Here is a 9,913-nt window from a genome sequence, read left to right on the forward strand (position 1 = left end):
ACTGACTTTGACAAGCACTGTGGCAATTGGACAATTAAAACAGACATTCGGATGGCGGGGAAGAAGAACAAACTGGGGAGGAGGGTGGAGAGAATGGTGCGGCAATGAACGAGTGAAAGCCCAGAATCCCTGTGAATGTTCATTGAAACTAATAAAATTTAATAATAATTAAAAAAATAAAGACTTACAGTGACCCTGTGATCAACAGATCTGAACCCTGCCCTAGCCTGTGCCATCCTCACAATCGCCACCACGTTCGAGCCCATTGTTGGAGCCACTCAGTCAGTTCATCTCTTTGGGGGTCAATGGAGCCACTCAGTCAGTTCATCTCTTTGGGGGTCGTCTTCTCTTTCCTTGATCTTTTCCTGCCTCAGCATAAGGTCTTTCTCCAGGCACGGGCTCCTCCTGACAACAATCCTGAAGTCTGTGAAACAAAGTTTTACCATCCTTGCCTCTAAAAAGGGTACCCTGTTTGTATTCCCTCCAAGACAACTTTGCCCTTTTGGCGGTACACAGTATATTCAATTCTCTTCCCCATCAGCACAATTCAAAGGCTCAAACCTTCTTCAGTCTTCCTTATTCACTGCCCAACTTTCAGATGCATGTGAAGTAACTGAACATACTATGGCTTGGATGAGGCATGTCTTAGTCTTTAAACTGATATCCTCATCATTGAGAGGATATTTTCTCCATGCCATTATCTTTTGATTTCTTGACTGCTGTCACCAAGGATGTTGATTGTGGATAAAAATGAAATGAAATCACTGACAACTTCAATCTTTCCTCCATCTGTCATGACATGACATCATGATGATGCCACCATGCTCTTTGAAAGATCTGGTCAATTCAACTTGTTCCCACACTGACTCACAGATGACCCTTCATTTGGGGGTTTGAGGCCATAAACTGAACAAAAGGAGGGAGCTAATCTTGCTCCCATGAGCTGCTGGTAGAGCTGAACTACCAGAGAGACACAGCCTTTGAGTCAGAAGTACAACTCCCTCCAGATGACATCACCAAAGGAAAGATTTAATAACAGGTCTAAAAACTGCTGCAATTCTAAAATAGCATCGAATTTTTAATTGATTTTAATGAAAGTTTACAGAGACTTTGGATTTCCGTTCATTCATTATTGCATTTTTTTCCCTGCCCAAACTCCCCTCTACCCCGTTAGCTCTTCTCTTTGAAAAGCAGAAGAAAAATTATTTCATTATCATACAATCCCTCCCCTCAAGTCTACTCCACTGTGCAGCCTTAGTTCTGGACTTCTGTCATGACAATAATACCCAATCATATATCCTTTTTAAACAGCTGTCTCCCCCTTCTGTTTCAATGCAGTATACATAATTATCTTTCTCAGTCTCCCCCCACCCCCAATGTCAGTCCCATTTTATAATGGTGGCACTACGCAATATTTGTCCTTTTGAGACTGAGTTATTCACTCAGCATAATGCCCTCCAGGGTCACCTACTTTGTATAATATTTCATGAGTTCCTTGTTTTTCAATGCAATGTAGTATTCCATTGTGAGAATATACCAGAGCTTCTCTAGCCATTTGTTTGTTGATGGGCACTTAGGTAATAGCATTAATTTTGAGACAGCAGCAATAAATAACTTTAAATGTGATAAGCAAACACTTTTTTACTTCTGTTGCTGGGAGAGTCCTAGTATACAGCTAATACTATGATGTTGTCTATGTTTATAAGAGAACGGCTGGGTTTCAGCTAGAACTTGATGCAAAGAAAGATGTCATTTTTCCACACCTGACTCACATACAGCTGAATATGGACTCCCTTAACCTTGGGGGTTCATTTATGCAATGAACTAAAAGAGAAGCTTTCAGTCTATGATGATGAAGAAGAGACCGAGAACAATCAGAGACATAAGAACCAATCTAAGAAAGACATGAGCAAGATTTGGAAACACTTCCTACACGCTACATCCTTGGAAAAGGACACCTAGCTTGGAAAGGTGGAGGGTCAGTGTAATAGAGGAAGACTCTCAACCAGATACATTGACACAGTCACAATGGACTCGAGAATATCGGATGAGGTTGGCACAGGATAGGGCAAAGGTCGGATCCATTGTTCACAGGGTCGCTAAGAGTCATAATCGACTGGACACCACCTAACAACACCACTGCTACTCTAAACTGTTAAGACAAAGGACTGCAGAGAGAGACAATTTGTTTTAACTAAACTATCAGCATTCTTGGTACCAGAAGCCAGGAAATGAAAAGACAAATTGCATTGGGAAATTCTGTTGTCAGAGGCCTCCCCAAAGTACTGAAGAGCAACGATGTCAGTCTTGAGACTAAGGTGTGCCTGGTACAATCCATGGTCTTTGCAATTACTTGCTATGCATCAGAGAGCTGGACAATGACTAGGGATGACAGAAGAAGAATTGATGCCTTTGGGCAGTGGTGCTAGAGAAGAGTATTAAATGTATCATGGACGGCTAGGAGAACAAATAGGTTCGTCCTGGAGAGGGTGAAATCAGGCAGCTTCTTGGAGGCAAGGATTCTGAAGCGTCATCTGAAATACTCTGAACATGCTGCAAGGAGGGACCTGTCCTTGGAGAGGGACATCGTGCTTGGGAGGGTGGAGGGACAGTGCGGTAAGAGTAAAGCCTTCAATGAGATGGATTGATTCAGTGACTGGGGTAGTGGGAGTAGGTGTGTCAGAGACAATAAGATTGGCACAGGATAGAGCAGGGTTTAGGGCTGTTGTACACAGGGTCGTTATGTGTCACAGGTGATTTGATGGCACCTAACAACAACAGCAACATAAGCCCTTTGAGAACACAAATTATAATTGGGGGCAAGGGTCAAGGAGTTCATATCAGGACTTTAAAATCAATGCAACTCATCATCAGATACTCGTTGTTGTCACTATTAAGTGTTGTTGAGCCAATTTTTCACTCATACCTGTTTCATGTGACAGAGTAGAAGCGCCCCATAGGATTTTCTAAACTATAATCTTTATGCAGGTGCCCTGGTGGCAGAGAGGTTAAAGTACTTCTCTGCTAACAAAAGGTCTTCCGTTCAAATCCACCAGCTGCTCCCTGGTTGGAAAATAAGGCCGTCTACTTCTGTAAGCATCACTGCATCTTTTAAAATTCTTACAAGTTGGAAGCAAGGGGTCCGATTGTTTTGTTCGTTTTTAATCTTCACAGAAACAGTTCTCCAGGCCTTTCTCCAGCAGCACTGCTGGGTGGGTTCACACTGCCAACCTTTTGGTCAGCTGCCAAGTACTTAGCTGTTCTGACACCAAGGCTCCTCCCACGGCCACAGAGGGAGCCAATGTTGCTGCCTGCATATATGCAGACGAACTCTTCAGATACATATAGACAATATAGTAAAAGCCAAAACAGAAAGCTGTTACATGTTCTTGAATCACACATTGTCTCAATCCAAGTCCTCTAAACGACCCGGAGCTCATTGGGCCATGAGCAAACCCTCTCCCCACCTCTCCACCTTTGCTTAGTCAAGCCTTACTCACCCTCAGGTCTCAGTTTAAACAGCACTCTCTCAGGGAGACCATTCCTGATCATCTCTGAAAAATCAGGTCACCCCATTACATACCCCCACGGTTCCTGAGATGGCTAAGCGCTCATTACATGTGGAACTAATTACGTGTCCAATATCTGTCCCTGCAGGATTAGAGCTGCGCCTGCGTTTCTAAGTCAGGAACAAACGTTGACAGGATGATGGGTGGATGAATGGCCTGGCTGAGACAGAAGCACAGAGACCAAGTAATCTGCTTGAAGACGTGCGTTTTCCCCTCATATTGCTTCATTAATTTTCACCCATTTTGTCTGCAGATTGTTTTCTCAATCCCCTAGGTTCAAAACTCATTACTGATTCACACAAAATTTCAGGTTTGCAATGCAGAGATTGTTCTCATTTCCAATATGCCCTTAATATTGGTTCCTATATTGCTCCCATGATAAGAATGGGAGAAAGTAAAAAAAAAAAGGAAAGGTTTAAGGTAGAAAGTTTTGGACGGGGATTCAGAGTAGAAATCAGGAAAGGCCATTGGCTACTTTGCTCCTAGATGCAATCCCTCGTGAGGACCAGAGGAAGCCTGGAGGATAAACTTGCTCTTTGCTGCCATCTGGTGGCTATAATTGGATCAGTTTCTACAGGAAAAAACAGCACAAAAAAACAGCACTGGGCCAATTGGCAGCATCAGGATGGATGGTGAAGAGATTGAGATTGTTCACAGCTTCAGTTTGCTTGGCTCCACAGTCAACACTCTCGGCACCAGCAGCCAGGAAATTAGAATACGTATTGCCATGGGAAAATCTGCTGTGAGGGACTTCTCCAAAGTACTGAAGAGCAATGGTGTCTCTTTGGAGACTAAGGTGCGTCTGATACAGGCCATGGTCTTTGCTATCACTTGTTATGCATCAGAGAGTTGGACAATGACTAAGGAGGACAGAAGGAGAATTGATGCCTTTGAGCTGTGGTGCTGGAGAAGAGTATTGAGGGTACCATGGACTGCTAGGAAAAGAGATTCATCCTGGAAAGGGTCAAACTGGGCTGCTCCTTGGAGGCAAGGATTCAAAGGCTCCGTCTAACATACTTTGGACATGCTGCAAGGAGGGACAGGTCCTTGGAGAGGGACATCATGCTTGGGAGGGTGGAGGGACGGTTCAGGAGGGGAAGGTCCCCTATGAGGTGGATTAATTCAGTGACTGGGGTAATCGGGATGGGTGTGTTGGAGACGGTGCGATTGGCACAGGACAGAGCAGAGTTTAGAGATGTTGTACATAGGGTCGCTATGAGTCGCAAGCGACTCAATGGCACATAACAACAACAACAACAACAACCCATTACATATATTAATAGATAGATAGATAAACACACAGAGGTAACTTGTAGTTGCTGTGATGCTAAATACTGTGACACTATACATACATACATGTTGTTTTATATACACATACATACATACATATGTTGTTATACACACACACACACACACATAGTTGTTCTTAAGTGCTGTCGAGTTGTAGACGACTCACAGTGACCCTATGAATGAAAGACCTGAACACCTGTATAACTTTGGTCGTTTCTCCAAGTTCATAAGTTTTCCAGAGGCAAGCCATTTTGGAAGTGGGTGCCACTCCTGCTTCCAAGCTTGTTTTAATCGGGGAGCTCCACCAAACACTGTCCACCATGGGTAACCATTGTCATATTTGACACATTAGTGTTACTGTGTTTAGCATCACAGCAACCCCAAGTTACCTCTGTACAGCAAATGGACAGACCAGTGCTATACCACTTATAAAGAATGTTTGACCAAAAACAATTTAGGCCATGCATATATATACATTTGTTTGTTTATGTATGTGTGTGTATATACACATATATAGTGTGTATATATATACACACACATACATATATATACATATATACACATACATACATATATACATATATGTATACATATATACGTGTGTGTGTGTGTGTGTGTGTGTGTGTGTGTGTGTGTGTGTGTGTGTATAAACAAACTAGTCCCTGGAAAAAGACATTATGTTTGGAAAGATAGAGCATCATTAAATGAGAGGAAGACCTCCAATGAGATGGACCAACACACTGACTCGAGTGTGTATCAGAGATGGTGAGGATGGTGCAGGATAGTGCAAGGTTCAGATCCGTTGTTCATAAGGCCACTATGAGTCGTAGTTGACTTGACTCGACGGCACCTAACACCATGACCACCACTTGTCTGTCAGCCTGCTGTACTGTGGAAGCTTCCATGCTGCTATGACACAGAAGTATTTCAAATGCTTAGCAGGGCCACCCATGGGGAAAAGGTTTCAGCAGAGCTTCTAGATGAAGACAGACAAGAAAGAAAGGCCAGGAAAATGATTTATCTAATAAAAACTTTATAGGTCACAACAGGCTACTGTCCGACAGACGACTGTGAGATGAGCTCTCATAGTTGGATGGCACTCAAAACACAGAGAGGTCAAAATAATAAACATGAGCATCCAGTAACTGTGAAGACGCCGTGGGACTGGGCAGCCTACCATCTGACTGAACACCAGGCCACCGTAACCTAGAACCAGCTCGTTGGCAACTAACAACGGACTGTTGACAACTAACAATATGCCATACAATCTTTAAAAGAATCACTTAACGTATTTCTATCCCTATACCAGTGGCAACATGTTTTTATAAACCATATTCCAATTCATCCTTACAGCAACTCTGTGACGTAGGCCTGAAGACAGTGAAATGATTCCCATTTTACAGAAGAAGATGCTAAGTCTGTTAGCGCATGCAGGGCCTTGCAGCTCGGTCAAGGGCAGAATTCAGATGAGGCAGGAAACTGGGTTCCCTGACTCTTAATTCACTAACTACAAGGAGACAGGATTTATTTGGGGTAGAAAACAGCAAGAACGCTAAGTTTACCAGAACTCCAGATTCTGGTGCATGACAGAGAAGACAGTCTTAAGAAGCAAAGAACAAATATTGTATAAGACCATTATTGTAGAAGTAGATAACTAGTAAAACATGTATGAGGATCTAAGGGGGGAAGCAGAGGCATGAGGATGGGCAGGGGTTAACCACAGGGTCGCATAATTCGATAGATGGAGGGAGGGGTAGATTAAGGAAACTGGAAAGAGCCAGTGTGAAAAACAATGCATACGAACTGTGCAAGTAAACTAGTATAAAATAAAAGTTTTATATGTTAAAAAAAAAAGGAGAGATGGAAGAAACAGTGATCTCCAAATTGCTGCCCACCTCGAGATTTCTGAGTTCAAGTCATATTCTGATATCTTCCATTTTTCTGTCAGTGAAAGGCAAACAGAAATAACTAAGCTCTCTACTTGAATCATGGCAGGCACTGGAAGGAACTCTGAGAGTCACATAAATTACTTCCAAAGCTAGCATCCTTTACATCTACTGTTGTGTGCCCAGGCCCCTGAGGACAGTGAACATGCAGATTTGGATTCATGGGGCTGCGAGAGGTTGAGGGTCAGAGGAAGAGAAGACTCTTGGCAAAATAGCTTGCCACAGTGATTGCACAATACGTTTGGGGATGGCAGAGACGTGAGATGGCATAGGCCAGCATGAAGTTCAGCTCTACCTGTGGGTCTTAGTCGACTCAAAGGAATCAAAAGTCTGTGGTGGGACCTGAGACTTCACATCTCTAGCCAGCTCCCAGGGAGATCTGGTGGCCTAGTGGTAAGGAATTGTGCTGTCAACACAAAGACACATGGTTCAAATCCACCAGCTGCTGTATGTGAGAAAGATGGGCAATGAATTCCCATGTGGTTTACTGCCTCTGAAAGCCCACTGGAAGGTCAGCTACAAATCAGTCCAGGCTCAACAGGACACAAGAGCAGCAGCTCCCAGGTGATGCCAGTGATCTTGGTCCACAGACCACATTTGAGGTAAAAAATTCTAAAACAGAGGTCCTCAAACTTTTTCTGTAAAGATCTAGGTGGTAAACATTTCAGAGTATTGAATAAACAATGGACTGCTAAGAGAACAAACAGGCTCTTCCGAGAATGGGTGAAACCAGGTTTCTCTTTGGAAGCAAGGATTTTGAGCCTTTATCTCACATACTTTGGGCATGTTGCAAGGAGGCACCAGTCTAGTCCTTGGTGAAGGATGTCATGCTTGGATGGGTGGAGGGACAGCGCAAGGGAAGAAGACTCTTGATGAGAAGGATTGACTCAGTAACTGGGATGATGGGAGTAGATGTGTCGGAGACAATGAAGTTAGCTCAGGACAGAGTAGGGTTCAGAGCTGTTGTATATAGAGTTGCTTTGAGTTGGAAGAAACTCAATGACACAAAACAATAACAAGCCAGTTTCCACTGAAGTAAACTCAGAGCAAATCATTGTCACTGGGTCTGAATCAACTCCCACTTGACCTTGCAGCAGATTTCTGAGGCTCTAAATTGCTCAGGAGTAGATCACCCATCTTTTCCTAGAGGAGCTGCTCCGTGGATTTGAACCTCAAGAGAGGTGTGGTCTTTGGTTACCAGCTCATCTCCCTGTGAATAAGACCAACCCAGGCTCAACTGAAATTCAAAACCTGTTGTCGAATGGGTACCAACCGACTCCTAGCCAACTCTCCAGGGGGTTCTCAGGTCCTGTAAATCATGTGGGAGGAGACTGTCCATCTTTCTCCCACAGAGCAGCTGGTGGATTAAAATTGCCTGCCTTTGGGCTGGTGGCCCAACTTCCAACAGAGTAGGCCAAACAGAGCTCCAAGTGCAAAAGCAGTGGCAAATAGCATGGAAATGAACAGGTGTGGTTGTGTGTCAACAAAACTTGATTTCCAAAAGTCAGGAACTGAGCAGATTTGATCTGAGGATGATAGTTTCCCAAACTCTACTCTAGGCATCCTTGGTCCTTGGTCATTGAATTTGAGTTGAGGTGCTGGAGAAGAATATTGAATATCACATGGACAGCCAAAGGAACTAACAGATCTATCCTAGAGAGGGTGAAACCAAGCTGCTCTTTAGAGGCAAGGAATTTTTTTTATTAGTGAACTTTTTATTATTGATTTGTTTGTTTGTTTGTTTGTTTTAAATGGAAGGTTCCTGGGTGGCCCTGACTCAAGTGGGCATGACCAGGGGACAAGGAGATGGGAATTAGCCGGCATGGGGAGGGGTGATCTTCACAACATCCCATTTATAAACAGAACTAAACAGACAAGCACAGAGTCACTAGTTAGAAATTGGCAACCTGGAAGGGAAAGGAACAGGTGTCATTAAAAAATAAAAACGTTCCCCTTAAACTGAGGTGCCTGGGGGAACTTGGTCTGTTTCAACCCAATAGGAATCAGAAGATCAAAAGTGATTTTGGACAGCCATCAGGGGCAGAGGGAGGAGGAAGGTCCAAGTGGTGGGGAGACTATCTGACAACTGGGGCGAAGGGATTGCTCTCCCCCTGCTGGGATCCCCCCAGCCTCTCCAGTCCGGCAGGAAGGGGGCAGCCTGCAGCCCCCATGGGCAGGTCTGAGGCTGGAGGCAATGATTTTGAAACTCTGTTCCACATACTTTGAGCACATAGCCAGGAGGGACTAGACTTTGGAGTAGGACATCACGCTTGGAAGTGTTGGGGGACAGAGCAAAAGAAGACCTGGGCTGGGATGGATTGACACAATAACTGGAGAAATGAGGGTAAGCGTGTCGGAGACAGTGAGATGAGCTCAGGATAAAGCAGGGCTCAGAGGTATTGTGAACAAGGTCGCTATCAGTCACAGTAGACTTGACAGGACATAACAACTCTAGACAACAGATTCTTTTCCAGGATGAGCTTTTACACACATGAAAACTAGCAAAATTTAACAGAACAGCAAACAACAAATGCTGGCGAGGTTGTGGAGAAACTGGAACCCTTATTCACTGTTGGTGGGAGTGTTAAATGGTGCAACCACTGTGGAAGGCAGTATGACACTTTCTCAAAAAGTTGTAAATAGAGATACCATTTGACCCAGCAATTCCACTACTGGGAATACACTCTAAAGAGACCATAACCAACATCCAAGCAGATATATATGCACACCCATATTTATCGCAAGGAGCTGGAAACAACCTAAGTGTCCATTAACAAACGAATGGCTAGAGAAGCTGTGGTATATTCACACAATGGAATACTATGCAGCACTGAGAAACAAGGAACTCATGCAATATTACTCAAAACGGGTAACCCTGGAGGACATTATGCTGAGTGAAATATCTCAGTCACAAAAGCACAAATACTGCATGGTGCCACTGTTGTAGAATGAGGCTGACATCAGAGTAGGGGTAAGTCTGAGAAAAAAAATGGATAAATTATGTATACTGCATTGAAGCAGATGCGGGAGAGAACTAAAAAGAATATATTTTAGGGAATTATTATTATCATAAGAGTTTGGAACGAGGGTTGCAGAGTGGAGTATTCT

This window comes from Elephantulus edwardii, unplaced genomic scaffold (genome assembly GCF_000299155.1).
Source record: "Elephantulus edwardii isolate Elephantulus edwardi_28Jun2011 unplaced genomic scaffold, EleEdw1.0 scaffold00089, whole genome shotgun sequence".
NCBI classification, from domain to species: domain Eukaryota; kingdom Metazoa; phylum Chordata; class Mammalia; order Macroscelidea; family Macroscelididae; genus Elephantulus; species Elephantulus edwardii.